General features: G+C 44.3%; 1 protein-coding gene across 2 annotated transcripts in view; it reads left to right on the top strand.

Annotated features, from left to right (window-relative positions):
• The first annotated feature begins 1082 nt into the window (after window positions 1-1082).
• The window catches only part of Fbxo10 (F-box protein 10), a 57146-nt gene continuing 42405 nt past the window's right edge, over window positions 1083-15823 (top strand). For both annotated transcript variants that reach the window (XM_026414801.2, XM_077797065.1), the window contains exon 1: window positions 1083-1217. The gene's annotated coding sequence lies outside the window, so the exon portion shown is untranslated. The remainder of the gene's footprint in view (window positions 1218-15823) is intronic.

Genomic DNA, 15823 nt, shown 5'->3' with positions numbered 1-15823 from the left:
TGGGTGCCCCTGAATTCAATATCCCCCTCAAAAAAGGTGATAAACATTGAGGATTTAGTTGTCCTCCTGTGTTAGCACCTGCATAGTGGGGGTTTGCAGCTCTCCCAGCCTCCATTCTTAACTTGTGGAAGTCACTCCCAATTTCAGATTGGGGGGCGGGGGGTGGCTCCTAGTTTCAGTTTGTTTCAATCATCAGTTTTAAATTAGAGTTCCTTCTATTCATTTGCCATAATTTTAAACATGTGTTGATTGGGACGGGGTGGGTACCACAGACACAGATTGAACCCAGGAAAACTTAACCAGTGAGCCACATCCCCAGCCCCGTTTTAGATTTTATTTAGAGACAGGGTCTCCCTAAGTTGCTTAGGGCCTCACCAAGTTTCTGAGGCTGACTTTGAACTTGCGACCCTCCTGCCTCAGCCTCCCAAGCCGCTGGGATTACAGGTGTGCACCACCGCCCCCAGCTAAACATGTTATTTAAATGGTACTTGATTGCTGCCTCTTCTACCCCAGAGAATTTCAGAATAGGAGCCATAACAGTTTTGTTCACTTCTGTGCCCATAATAACAATCAGCAGTAGAAGCGACTAACACTGTTACACAGCATTTACTATGTGGAATGCTTTATGCTAAGCCCTTTACATATAACTAATTTAATATATACACCCAGTGATCATTTGGCCCTCAGCTAGTGGTCAGGGTCGTTCAGCCCCTAAGTGTACGTCCACAAAGAAAACACCACTTCCTGAAATAGCCCATTACACTGTTAGATAACTCGGGTGCTTGGAAGAAGCTTCTTTGTATTGACCCCCCAAGCACGCCTCCTTGCAGTTTCCGCCCACCGATTCTATTTTCTACCCCTTCTGGGGCCACGCAATGTAAGTCTGCAGCGTCCTTCCCCAAGCTCGCTTTGCAGCACCCGAAGCCCAGTCCGCCCCTTCACATCTCTCCCGGCCCCCTGCCGGCAGAAATTCCTCCCCGCAGCAGTGGTCGCGAGCCCAACCCGGGGCCAGCCGCCGCTCCCGGCAGCCCCAGTCCCGCGCGTCACGTGACGCGGCGGCCCGCACGAGCCGCCGGCAGCTGTCGGCCCCAGGCGGGGCTCGAGGGCGCCAGTCCGCCCGCCCCTGGCGCGCGCTGCAGTCCTCCGGCTGCGCTGCGGCTCGGCGGCGGGGGCTGCTTCCAGAGCACCGCGACCGCGGCCCCAGGACTCCTTGCGAGGTAAGCGGCGGCCGACGCGGGCCCAGAGTGACCCACTCCCAGATCTGGAACTGCCGGGGGAGGGCAGGGGTGCCTCGAGGCTGCCTCCCGGGAACAGCGGGCGCTTCACCAGGCGACCCGCGAAGCAGGCGCCGTTCGGTCCTGGCAGAGGCTGAGCGAGTGGTGGGGCTTTGGAATGAGGGGCCTGGCTCCTGGTGAGGGGGTGCTCTAAAGCCACCTGGAACCTCTGCTGGAGGAGTCTTGTTGTTCTCTTGTAAAACCACCCTGCTGGGAGCCAGTAACTCCGCGGTTGCCTCCAGCCATGGGGCTTTGCGAGTGTGTTAAGTCCAACAGGAACCGTGCTTCTCGGGATGGAAAGAAGCTGCACCTAGGAACACCAGCAAGTCTGGGGCGGGGTACCCACTGGGTCTTCTGCGTTTTGTACTAGTGGAAAGTCTCTCTCTTTTAAGGAAGAGGGGTAACCCTTGCCCTGCCTCCCTCATGGGACTTGAGTGAAGAAGAGATGGGAAAGCCATTTGAAGAGCCAGAACTCCGGAGGCGTTCAGCCCAGGGTTCAAGTCCTAATTCTTCTACTTAGTAGCCGTGTGACCTTGGGCTAGAGTGAAACCTTATCTGTTAAAAGCAGAAAATAATAGTCCTTTCTCATAGGTTGCTGTGAGGATTAAATATAAAGGACTTAGCGAGGCGTTGGGCACAGAAAGCTCATTACATAGTGCTGTTAATATTAGCATTGTTGAAGTAGTAAGGTTTAGTAGAATAATCACACTTATATGTGGTCCTAATACAGTGCCATTTTGGTTTGTAGAATCCTTTCCCCTTCTGTCATTCTGGGCCCCCTTTGCCTTCTGTTTTACAATGGCATGTGAACCTGTTGTTCCTACCAAATGAGTCAGGCAGGATAGGAACATTAATTTACTTGAGCAGATGGGTATCAGATTCCCTTTGGGAGGGTGGGGGAGAGAAAAGTGCCAGGCATGTGCTGCCACCAAAAAAAGCACAGTACAGTGATTGACTGTCAGAACTGGAAGCTGCCTGGAGAACCATGTAATCCAGCTGTCTCCTTTTGCAAACAGAGAAACTGGACCTGGAATGAGGACAGGACTTTGATTTTGCTCAGGACTCAACAGAGTGTTGGCACTGGGTGGTGGAGAGGATGTACATCTTACCAGGCACTGTGCTTTCCCTATGTTCTAACATAATTTTTGCTTTATTCTACAAATAGTTACAGAGTCCCTACTGTGTGTTTGTACACCCACCAGGAACCGGAGTTAGAGTTGTGAATGAAACAAACATGGTCTCTGTCCCCTTGGGGCTTTTTCCATAACTAGCTATGTTAGTTTGAGGATATGTATGTTTTATAATAACATAAACATTACAAGCAATACGTTTTATAATAACAATAAGTTCCGGCTCCCAGTGAGCTTGCCTCATAGCAGCTGGCCCCAAGGGACAGCAGTACATAAGAGGCCTGAATTGTTTCATGATCCCTTGCTGTTCCACAGCCCTTGTGGAAGCCTGGTGAGATTTTAGAGACTGGAGAAAAAGCTGCTTTGTCAGAGCTTTTAGGAAAGGATTTCCTTCTGGTCTGGAACACTTGGACTTCTTTGTCTTTCTGGTTTCAGGCCTCTTATTGTTGTTAAATTTCTGAAAAGAGCAACCCTCACCATAATGCCTTCATTCTGGTTTCCATGGTTATCAGGGGAATTGTATTTTTATGATAGCACAAGTAGCTATTAAGCAATGCTTGGTCAAGTCCTCAACCAGTTCACCCAGGATTTGTCTTGGATTTTTGTTGCTTTTCAGTTGCAATACAGACATACGCTCCTTTCTCCCTTTTTTTCCTCCTCCTTTTCTTCCTTTTTTTCATTCTTTTCTTCAACAAACATGCACACTGGTGGCAGGGCCAAGAGAAGTGGGAATAAGAACAGATAAAAATAGAGAGAGACCCTGGCCTTGGGGACCTCATAATTGATGGAGGGAGAGTTGGGTAAACTGAGGACATTGCCACATCAAGAGGCAGATCAGCAGGTCTCTGATAAAAATGTACATGGAAGCCAGCAAGAGCTCTCTGAGGCAGAAGGGATAGTGGCCCGGGCAACCAAGAAGACATCAAACGCTTTTCAAAGGAAATGTCAAAGAAACTAGTTCTTTTTTATGGGCCTCAGTCACACAGGAACAATAGATGGTACAACAAGCATTTTGTTCTTTCAATTTGCCTTAATGAATGAACCTTCTCTTGAGTCACCTTCATGGGCTTTGTTTGAGATGCCTGTTCATTTCCCTTATTACCCTCTGTTAGCTTAATGATTAGTTTCCCACTCATCTGAAATGTTGGATATTGTATACATAAAGGTAGGATAAAGAGAGACATTAAGATTTTGTCTATTAATTTAAATGTTTAACCAGTGTGTCTCATTTCACAAGTTGGGTTCTAATGCAGTCACAGAGTTGTTTTTTTTTCCCCCAAGTAGTTTCCCAAGTCCTCTAATGCCCTCAGTGGTGAGAATTCTAAGCCCTCTGGAGGCTTATGCAGTCTATAGGGGTTAGTCTTAACCATCACTGTCCAGAAGAGAGAACAGTGTCTGACTGGTGTACCTACTTTGTTATTTCTGACACAGCTATATGGTGTCACTATTGAGGAGCTGTCCTGCCTGGTCCAAAGATGTGTGGATGTGCGGTCATTGTGGCTTGACACCCTTTTTGGTCCAGAACCCTGCCAGCAGTATCCCATGCTTGGATTCCCAAGTTAGAGCTTTTTTTTTTTTTTTCTTTTTCCCCCAGTTTATGCTCACGTTCTTAGCCATTTTCTCCAAAGCACTGAAACGGACTGAAGTTGGGAGCCACCGTCCCTCCCATCTGAAATTGGGAACGGCATCCTCCAGCCATGGAGGCTGGGAGGGCTGCAACCTCCACATCCTGACAGGTGCCAAAGAACCCAAGATCTCCAGCTTCCTACCCCCACTCTGTCTAACCTAGGCCAACTAAATCCTCCAATGTATATCACCTGGGTTTTGTTTCTATAAATTATAACTGCTTCTGTGAGACCTGCAAAGAAATAGTCTAGCTGCTCCTCTCCCTCAGTTCAACCAAATTGTATAAAATTCACTATTCATTTTTCTCTCTCCTATTTCTTTTGCAGGCGGGTGGCTGAATGTAGCCAATTGGGATGCAGGCAGTGTCTCTGGGCTAGGCTCTTGGCAACAGCACCATATGCTGGGCCTTGTGCTGTCACCAGGCTGGGTTTCCCTGGTCTCCTGGAGTCAGCCGAGACCATCCAAGATATCCTATTTTCAAATCTTTTATCAGAGCTTAAGGGCTCAATAACTTTTTTTTTCTTTTCCTAAATTTAACCCAAGTCCTTTTAGTAAATTAGTTCCACTTCTCTTCAGCATTTTAATTAACCAAGGATTCTCAGGAATGGCAGCCTTCAACAAGATGTCCACTCTAGGACTTTGGGTACCTACTCAATCTTACTTTTTCACATGTAGGAGGGACCCTCAGGTGACCCTTGACAACACACTTCTGTTCTCTGGAGACTGTCTCTGCCTACACTCCTAAGAGATTAGACAATGAAAATATACAGGACTGAAAATTTACTTGACATATATCTTAGAGGTTTGGGAGGCAAGGTTTTAATTTTTAAATGAAGGATTTTGGCCAGGGCCGGGGCAGTGGCACACACCTATAGTCTGAGCTACTTACGAGGATCCCTTGGGCCCAGGAGTTTTGAGACTAATCTAAGCGACATGGAAAAATCCATCACCCCGCCTTGTCTCAAAAAGGAAAAAATAAAAAGCTGGTTATGTGATTGAAGAAAAAAGGAAGTCTTTTCAATAGTTCTCTGTTTTCTAAGAATCAAACAATGATCAATATATTCCGTTATCTTTATTATGAACTTTTTTTAGTATGAAAAATAACAAATATGCATACAGGAAAAAAAACCCCACAAAGGTTTATAAGGGAAATACAGTGTAACCACCCCCACCTCAAGAACTGGATGTTGCCAGTACATACGAAGTCCTTCCTTCCAAATCATAACCTCTTCCCCTAGAAGAAACCACTATCTCCACTTTTATGGTAACCATCCCTTTGCTTTTCTAAATAGTTTACTTCTCCATATTTACATCCCTAAGCAGTGTAGTTTAGTTTTACTACTTTAACTTCATATGTGTGGAAGCATACTGTTTGCATTTTGTTCTACTTCTTTCGCTCAGATTCTTGCTTGTGGCATCCATCCACGTGGCAGCCTGACTGACTTTCATTGCTGATAGTGTTTGATGGTATGAATAGGTCACAGTGTGTTTATTCATTTTATGATGGATGGACACGGATTGCTTACAGTCTCTGACTGCCAGGAATATCCATAGACATTTTCTGTGGTGTATGTGAATGAGCTTCTTTCACACACATCGTGATTTCTCCTTTGAGCCATAGGTATCTAAGAAATGCATTTCTTAATTTCCAAACTTATGAGTATCTTCTGGTTATCTTTGGTTAATTGATTGTGGTCAGTGAACTTGTTCTATATAATTTTAATTTTTTTCGAAATCCTAGTTAAGGCTATATTTATGATTAGTTGTTTTTTTTTTTTAATAAATGTTCCAGGTGTGGTTAAAAGTAATGTGCATCCTACAGTTATTGGATTCATTGTTCTATATAAAGCCATTGTTATCAAGTTTATCAGTCACATTCAGGTCTTTGTTCTTATTTTTTGCCTCTATGAGATTATAGAGTTGTGTTAAAATATCCAACCATGATTATGAATTTATTTCACCTTTTTTTTTTTTGCTTTATGCCTTTGAGCCCATATTATCAAGTGCATATAATTGTAAAATTGTTATATCTTCCTGGTGAGTTAACCTTTTATCCTTAGGAAGCTGCCCTTTTTTATCCTAGTAGATTTTTCTTTTTTTTTTTTTTGTTTGCCTTATATTCTATTTCATCTGATAGTAGATCTATGTCACCTTCTTAGTTGATCTGGATGAGTTATATTTTTACTGTTTTTTTAGTTTCAACTTTTATGTATCCATGTTTTAAGATTGGCTCTCACATACTTTTTTTTTTTTCAGGGGTGGGGGCAGGTCCTAGGAATTGAACTCAGGGGTGCACTAGAACTGAGCTACATCTTATCTATCTATCTATCTATCTATCTATCTATCTATTTATTTATTTATTTTAGACAAGGTCTTGCTAAGTTGCTTAGGGCTTGCTAAGTTGCTGAGGCTGACCTCAAACTTGTGATTCTCCTCCTTCAGCCCCTGGAGTCACTGGGATTATAGCCATGTACCACCATGCCCAGCAGGTTTGTTTTGTTTTTTTTTATAGGCTGACTCTTTGTCTTTTAACTGGAATGGTTAGTCTGTTTTCATTTAATATCACCACTGTTGTGTTTGGGTTTAAGTCTGCCTCCTTGTTTTATGTTCTCTATATATAATTTGTCATGCCGCCCCTCCATTTTGTTTTAGCTTGCTTTCTTTTGGTTTTTTTAAAATCATTTTGTTTTTTTGTGTTTTTACTTCTCCTGTTTTGGATGTTATAAACTTTCTCTTCTTTAGTTACCCCAGAAATTTTAATTTAACCAAAGTTGATAGATTAAAGTTAGATGTGATATCCTTACTGTTTGGGGGGACTGTGCAGGGACCTTAGAAACTTGAATTTCATTTATCCCCTTCACACCTAATAGTAGACTAGTTGCAAATGTAGTGTATCAGCTTTGATTAGAGTCATTTAGGGACCTACAAAGAAAAAAGGGGAGAGAACAAAGAATTTACTTGAGAGAAGTAGGTATTTGTGGGAACTGGTTGCACGCGATCAGCTTAGACTATCTGAACTTTAAAAAGAAAATCTCTCCTTCTTAATCCCTCAACCTTGCTTGTTTATATTTGGCCGCATTCCTCAGATGATCTATCCTGAGTTGCCCCCATTCCTGGCAAGGGGGATGGATATTCCAATTGTCTGTTTTGGGTCAGGTATCATCTTGTGTAGTAGAGGACTGAGGCATAGCCAATGACAGCTCCATTAGGACTACATGGACTGGGAGCAGAGTTCCTCTAAGAAAAACAAAGTGTGCTGGACAGAAAAAAGTTATACCTACCACATCTACTACACTGAGTAATGAATGGCTGGGAAGTGACAGAAGGAAGAGGGTTGGAGGTTGCAATTGGAATGAACTCAATCTGTATAAGAAAAAAGGGGAAGAGGTCACTGACAGGGAAGGAAGGAGACAGGAGGAGTCTGGTCTGACAGTTCCTTTGACCACCAGCCACTGAGCACTTGGGCATTGTCAGGTGGGACATCTTGGTTGTCTGTAGCAGCAGAGGTGAGGGAGGGCTGGTGTAGGGCTGTCTGGCATGTGGATGTAGTCAACATGTCAGCCCCGGTGCTTGCTGTCCTCACAGTTCTTTCCAAGTGAAACGTGTACATTCATGACTCCTGTTCATATACGGGTAACCATGTTTTCTCCCATAAACTTGTGCTCCATCTCCACCCTCTAATCAAAACTTCCTGGACCAGAGATAGACATCAGAGGCACGAATAGCCCCAGTTCACAGGATCACCAGGGACTTGTGATGTGACCAGTGAGGAAAAAGAGATGCATGCTGTCTCTCAGAAATTTGAATTGGGGACTACTGACAGACAAGTTGAAATGGTAGAGAGATGGTGAGATAGAGAAGGGGCCTTTGAGGAGTCCTTGCAAGATGATGGTGATGAGGTGGAGAAAAGTTTGCATCGAGTCCAGGTAAAGAGACTGGAGCAGGCCCAGGCAGAGTGGCTGAGGCATGAGATGAGTAAAGCCCCACGGACTTGAGCTACTGAGGGTCTTGGAGCTGCTGTGGATCCAGACTTTTCATTTTGACTCTGAGAGACCCAGCCCTCCCAGGGTCCTTGTCTTCCATTTCCATAAGCTCCTGTAATCCTTAGTAGACCACAAACACCCTTACAATAAGCGCTACCTTATTTGCACTTTCAGTAAAAAGACTGCCTAGAACAGATGTTCAAAACTTGGGGGGCATTGCTCACCTAGGTTAATTTTTTTTTTGCTTCCAATGCTGTTCCAATATCCTCTTCTGCAGAACATCTTCTCTTTGCCATTGGATGATTGGGAGCTATGAACCTTGTTGCCTTGGTTATAACAGTGGGGTCTGGACAGCCATTGGCTGGCCAGGTAGTTGAGCGGCTGCCTGTAGGCCAGCAGTGAGCGTCACTCTCTTTGGATCTCTTCATTCCATACCTCACAACAGAAAACTCTGACTTAACTGATGGGTATAACTTATTTTTCCCCCTAGGGTGTAGAGAGGATTGGTTCAAAATGTGATGCAGAGGAGCTGGGGTTGTGGCTCAAGAGGTAGAGTGTTCACCTAGCATGCATGAGGCACTGGGTTCGCTCCTCAGCACCACATAAAAAAATAAAGATATTGTGTCCACCTATAACTAAAACATAAATTTTTTTAAAAAATGTGATGTAGAAGCCAGGTATGATGGTAGAGCCTGTAATCCTAACAACTCGGGAGGCTGAGGCAAGAGGATCACAAGTTCAAAGCCAGTCTCAGCAACTTAGGCCCTAAGCAACTTAGTGAGACCCTGTCTCAAAATTTCAAAAAGGGCTGGGGATGTGGCTCAATGATTAAGTGCTTCTGGGTTCATTCTGTGGTAACACCCTCCACCCCTCCCAAAAATGTGATGAAGAGAGAGAAAGAGAAATGGATTTAGGGAAAGGAAGGAGTCATAGGAGAGAGGGAGTCCATCACCATTTGTTGTGTGTTTACCAAGCGTCAGGCACAGTGTTAACTGCGTTCTAGCCATTCTCTCCTTTCATCCTCCTAACAACTCCCTAAGGTAGTATTACCCCCATTTTTATAGATGAGGAAGCAGAGATAGAGCTGGTCTGACTCCACTGAATGTGTAATGTCACAGTAAATTAGCCATCACTTGGTGTGGAATTGCCTCAAGCTGAGAGTGATTAAAGAGAAGTGGCTGGGAAGTAGATTGTGTCTGGAGAGGAGCAGGAGATGGTGGGAATGGGACCCCAATTAGATAGATCCCTTCTCAGACCATCAGACTGCCTGGAGATAGGCCAGAGGGAAGCAACCATAATGTATAGGTTGGTTTGGGTCCACTTGCCAGGTGGGGGTGCCCTGGATTCATGGATTCTGGCTTGAGGTCCTAAATCTTGGGGCAAGGCTTCCTAACAGAGAACTGTCGGTCCAACTCAGACATTGTACAATACTCAAGTGCCTGTTAATTGCAGGAAATGTCATTTCTATTTGATGGTCTACTGGTGTACATATCTGGGATAGTAAGGCTAATAGGCCCTATACTATTGTTTCACAAATTAATGACCCCAGCACTGCAAGATAGGACCTGGGATGTGGTGGAGAGGCTTTGGACTCCATTCCTGTTAGGAACCCACCTGTGCTGCTTAGCAGCTCAGTAAAATTTGAGGTACTCCTGGAAGCCAGGGATAAGACTACCCCTGCATTCTGAGTTGTTGGAAGTGCTCTTGAGAGTACCTGCCATTTAGTAAGCCCTTAAAACACCTTTTGCTGGCCCCTCAGGGTTGCCCATAGAATTTATGTGAGAATCAGGACTAAAACACAGTCTTAGGATTCCCTGCCCCATGCTTCTTCCTAGGAGAATCATGGTGCATAGGCAGTGAGCTGAAATAGGGGAAGAAGGTCCTGTGGCTTCACACCCCTCAGAAAACACCTCCCTCACATCAGAACACAGCATTCTGGGTAATGGCATCAAATGTCAAAGCTGAAAATGAGAAACAGCTGGTTATTTCACAGGGCGTAGAGACCTGAGGTTTGAAGAAACAGTGAAAAGCCCAGCTGAAATGTTCATCACCTCCAAAGTTTTCAGTTTTGTCTCATTTCCAACAGTGTGTGTAGGTGGAGAAGTGCAGGGCTTTTGTGGTTCATATTTTACTCTCTAGTCCTTAAGAACAGTTTCAAACCCAAATCCACAAAAGTAGACAAATCTACTTTGATTTTAAGATTTTAAACCATTAATCTATTACAGTTGTTCAATTAATACAGTTTGTACTTACACTGGTACTTTGTATGCCTCACAATATTGGGTAACCCCTCCACCCACCTCCCAACACACACTTTTTGGTACTAAATAGAGTTCTGAGCTTCCCTGGATCATCCCCCATCCCTTTTTTTTTTTTTTTTTTTTATTAAAACCTAAGCTCCCACCATTTTTGTACTGAGATTGCCAACTCTGATTTTTTTATTATTATAATAATTATGGTACAAGAACACAGAGGTCAGTCACCTACCCTCAAGATTAGCCAGTGAAGCAGAGGCAGAACCCAAACTAGAATGTGAAGCCCATTAAGCCCCTCCTGTCCAAGTCATTTCAGCAGGAGGGATAGAGCCTTTTGTACAGGCACTCAAGGCAGCTTCCATTGCCCACCCAATTAACTAGCAGCTCCCATACCCTTTGGTAGGGGTGTCTGTGTGAACCAACTGACCACTCTTTATTTGCTTGTTCTTTTGTGGTGTTGGAGATTGAACCCAGGGCATTGTGCAAGCACTCTACCAACTAAGCTATATCCCCAGCCCCAAACTGATCATTTTTGCTATCACTGCAGACTCCTGGAGCTGCAGCCAGACTGAACTAAGAACCATGTCCTAAGCCTGGCTGGAGGCTCCCCACTCAGGGCTTTTGCTGATGCTGTCATCTCCTCTGCCTGCCCTCCATTCTCTGGATATCCTAGTCCTACCCATATCTCAGGGTCTAGCTCAGATGCCGACTCATCCGTGAAGCTTGGTTAAAAACAAAGACCTTGGATGAGCCTGGCTTCAATGGCTCCAATCCTCTCTTTCCAGTAGAGTGATTTGAGGAAAGGCATTAAGTTCTCTCAGGCTTAGTTCCTTCATCTGTGAAATGAAACAATAACTACTTTCAATCAGTGCTTCTCAAGCTTATGGTGCATACAAGTTCCCTGGTGATCTTGTTAAAATGCCAGTGCTGACTTAGTAGGTGTGAGGTGGTGCCCAAGATTTGCAATTTCTAATAAATACCTAGCTCATGGGAACACATTTTGAGTTGCATGGTTTTGAAGAGGTGTTGAGAGAATGAAATGAAATTATGTATGAAAGGCATTCAAGATGGTGCCTTTTAAACAGTGGTGCTTAGTCAATTGTGACTGCTGCTGTTTTTTGTTACATTCTATTATTATTGGCTGATTTCCCTGGCTGGAAGTCACATTTTTATTCCCCCGACCCCCGCCACCCCTAGGGGGTTGAACCAAGCGCTATGCATGCTAGGCAAGTGCTCTCCCATTGAGCTACATCCCCAACTGTTTTTATTTATCTATTTGTACTGGGGATTGAACCCAGAGGCACTTAACCACTGAGTCACATCCCTAGCCCTTTTATTTTGAGATAGGATCTCACTGACTGAGACTGGCTTTGAACTTGGGATCACTAAATTTTTCTTTTTTTTGCTGGGTGGGGAGGTTATCAGGAATTGAACCCAGGTGTGCTGAACTATTGAGAGATATCCCCCGCCCTTTTTAATATTTATTTTGAGATAGGGTCTTGTTGAGTTGCTCAGAGCCTCACTATGTTGATGAGGCTAGCTTTGAACTTGCCATCCTCCTGCCTCAGCCTCCTCTGCTGCTGGGATTACAGGCATGCTCCACTGCACCCATTGGGCTTTCCCTTTTCTTGTGGCACTAAGGGCTTTTCCCCTTGTACTGTGTTTCATTTTGGTTTTGTTATGCATTTTTTTTTGTGGGGGGCGGGGGTTGGTGGATATATCTTTGTCATTACTAGACTTGGGAGCCAGACCTTTGATCTGTTTCCCTACTGACCCCTCATGGTGCCTTCAGTGTGGTCTTACACACAGCCAGTGTTGAATACATACTTGGGCTTTATTTACTTTTTTTTTTTTTTTTTATTCCACAGGGATCTATGTGGCAGTGAAGGGGACAGAGAGAGTGGTGTTGAGGTATCAGATAACAGCATAATCATTCATTTATTCAGTATTGAGCACCTACTGTGGGCCAGTCATAATATAAAACAATAGTAAAAGCTTCTGCCCTTAAAGGAGCTTACATTTTACTTCAGGGAGACAGGTAATAAATAAAGAAAAACATACCTAAAATCATGAGCTCCTTAAGAGCAGAGAAGGTGTTTAATTCACCACAGTGAATTTCCTCATGGTGTTCAGGCCCCACACCAGCTGGCCAACGTGGGTCTGCACGTGCCCTTTCACTGTTCACATAGTTGATTCCAGTGGGGTAACTGGGTGTTTCCTCACGTCCCCTTCATCCACCCCACAAATCCACTCATACAAAAGCATTAGTGAGCTGCAAAGATGTTACTGGCAGTTTTGTGAAGGAGCCAAAGAAAGGGCTTCACATTAGGCAACTTGACTGTACCATAGTTCCCTTCCAACCTCTGTTAACACCTAGGTTTCCCCTGGTGGCCCTTTTCACCACACTGCTTCATCTACAGGTTCTTCAGGAACAGACACCTCGGTTCCTGACCCCAACTACCCACCCATCATGATGATCAGCAAACTAAACAGCCCAGAGAGCATACCTTTCTCAGAAGCAGTGGAAGTGCAGACAGCAAAACCAGACAAGGCAAAGCTCTCATTCCAGTGCCTTCCATACAGAGGTCTGTAGTTTTCCAAGGGTGTTCATCTGCACTATCCCCTTCGTGAGTCCTTTTCCGTCATGCACCCGTTAGACATTGAACTAGCCAAGGACTTGGTCAGGAGACCTCTTCTATTTTGTCACTAGTAATCTTCTCTTAAGTTATGTTTGAAATGTCCTCCAGATCTCTATTCAAATGTCTCTCCCCCAGAGACCTTCCTTGACAACCCTATCTAAAATAGCCCCTACACGCACATGTACCCCTTAGCCCCTACTTCATAGTATTTACATTAATATTTGTTTAATTTGTTGTCTGCCTCGGATGGTAGGGTCCTTTTCTTGTTTACAGCTTTTCAGGACTTGGAACAGTGCCTGGCGCGTAGACAATGAATACTTGTTGAATAAATGATTGTTTTCTTTAGAATTTTTCAAAATCTGCATGAGGTGTGGCTTGGCAGCCATCTTTAGCCTCAGAGAGGTGAGGAAGTCAATCAACCCTGTGAAGTTCAAAGACTTGCCTCAAGTTACAGGACTAGGAAGCAGGAGAGAAAGCTTGTTGAGAGCCAAATCTTATGAGACTCATCTCCCCAGAGCGGGTCTTTGCCTCTCCTCCTGAGACTGGGGACACCAGGTGGCCTGGAGCATGTGGATTCCTCCAGTTACAGGGGACATTATGAGGGAGTCAGATAGACACCCTGAGCCCACACTCTTGGGAACGTAAGAAAATGGAAGTGTTTGGGGCGCACCGCAGGACCTGCTCCCTACTTCCCAGACAGTGTTTTTCCAGTTTCTTCTCAGGCAGCACACTCCGGGTGCGCAGGTCCTGGGGGATGTTCGTTACTCTTTAATTCTACACTGGAGGCCCCGATGGCAGGTAGGAAGGGCAAAACTTGAAGAGTACATTTTTAAAAAGTGTTACCTGGTTATGGAAACCCTGTTGCTGCGTGGATCCCCATGGGTTGGTGTAAGACAGTAAATAAAGCCAAATGGAGCAACAGGCAGTGTGGCATTTGAGAAAGGAAATCCGCATCTGAGCTCACAGGGGGTCCTAAGGGGAGAATTATTGGCTTCATTCTAGATTCAGAGCCTTGGAGTTAGGGACAGGGACTTATTTAGAGGAAGGCAAATCTGAAGGATAGAAACAAACCTGCTGGGTGTCCTCCTTTCCCTGAGAGGCCTGCTGTAGCCCATTTGCTTCCTACTGCAGTGGGCTTCTTGGGCCCCCAAGAACCCTGAAGCCCCAGGAGTTTCTGTGTCAGATGCTGTCTTAGTCTGTTTTTTATTGCTATAACAAAATATTCGAGACCAGGTATTACAAAGAATACAGGTTCCGACAGGCATTGTGGCACATGCCTGTAAGCCCAGCAACTTGGGAGGTTGAGGCAGGAGGACTTCAAGTTTGAGGTGAGCCTGGAAAACTTAGTGAGACCCTGTCTGGCAGAGGAGTGGGGAAATTTAAAATCTGGGGATGTAACTCAGTGGTCGAGCACTCGTAGGTTCAGTCCCCAATACCATAAAATTCAAACATACAGGTTTATTTAGCTTATGGTTACAGAATGCAGGAAGTCTAAGAGCATAACTATAGTCCTACCTACTTGGGAGGCCAAGGAAGGAGGACATACTGAGCCCAGGGATTTGAAGCCAGCTTGTATAGCAAGACCTGATCTTTATTATTTTTTTTTATTGGTTGTTCAAAACATTACAAAGCTCTTGGCATATCATATTTCATACATTAGATTCAAATGGGTTATGAACTCCCATTTTTACCCCGTATACAGATTGCAGAATCACATCAGTTATACATCCATGTTTTTACATATTGCTATACTAGTGACTGTTGTATTCTGCTATCTTTCCTATCCTCTACTATCCCCCCTCCTCTCCCCTCCCATCTTCTCTGTCTACCCCATCTACTGTAATTCATTTCTCTCCCTTGATTTTTTTCCCTTTCCCCTCACATCCTCTTATACGTAATTTTGTATAACAATGAGGGTCTCCTTCCATTTCCATGCAATTTCCCTTCTCTCTCTCCCTTTCCCTCCCACCTCTCGTCCCTGTTTAATGTTAATCTTTTTCTCATGCTCTTCCTCCCTGCTCTGTTTTTAGTTGCTCTCCTTATATCAAAGAAGACATTTGACATTTGACATTTGTTTTTTAGGGATTGGCTAGCTTCACTTAGCATAATCTGCTCTAATGCCATCCATTTCCCTGCAAATTCCATGATTTTGTCATGTTTTAGTGCTGAGTAATACTCCATTGTGTATAAATGCCACATTTTTAATCCACTCATCTATTGAAGGACATCTAAGTTGGTTCCACAGTCTAGCTATTGTGAATTGTGCTGCTATGAACATCGATGTAGCAGTATCCCTATAGTACACTCTTTTAAGGTCTTCAGGGAATAGTCCAAGAGGGGCAATAGCTGGGTCAAAATGGTGGTTCCATTCCCAGCTTTCCCAGGAATCTCCATACTGCTTTCCAAATTGGCCGCACCAATTTGCAGTCCCACCAGCAGTGTACAAATGTACCCTTTTCCCCACATCCTCGCCAGCACTTGTTGTTGTTTGACTTCATAATGGCTGCCAATCTTACTGGAGTGAGATGGTATCTTAGGGTGGTTTTGATTTGCATTTCTCTTACTGCTAGAGATGGTGAGCATTTTTTCATATACTTGTTGTTTGATTGTATACCCTCCTCTGAGAAGTGTCTGTTCAGGGACTTGGCCCATTTTTTGATTGGGTTATTTGTTTTCTTATTGCTTAATTTTTTGAGTTCTTTGTATACTCTGGTTATTAGGGCTCTATCTGAAGTGTGAGGAGTAAAGATTTGTTCCCAGGATGTAGGCTCCCTATTTACCTTTCTTATTGTTTCTCTTGCTGAGAAAAAACTTTTTAGTTTGAGTAAGTCCCATTTGTTGATTCTTGTTTTTAACTCTTGTGCTTTGGGTGTCCTATTAAGGAATTTGGAGCCCGACCCCACAATATGTAGATAG

This window comes from Urocitellus parryii, chromosome 4 (genome assembly GCF_045843805.1).
Source record: "Urocitellus parryii isolate mUroPar1 chromosome 4, mUroPar1.hap1, whole genome shotgun sequence".
Lineage (NCBI taxonomy): Eukaryota > Metazoa > Chordata > Mammalia > Rodentia > Sciuridae > Urocitellus > Urocitellus parryii.
The sequence above is the reverse complement of the archived record's forward strand: the minus strand, read 5'-3'. Positions and strand labels throughout refer to the sequence as shown.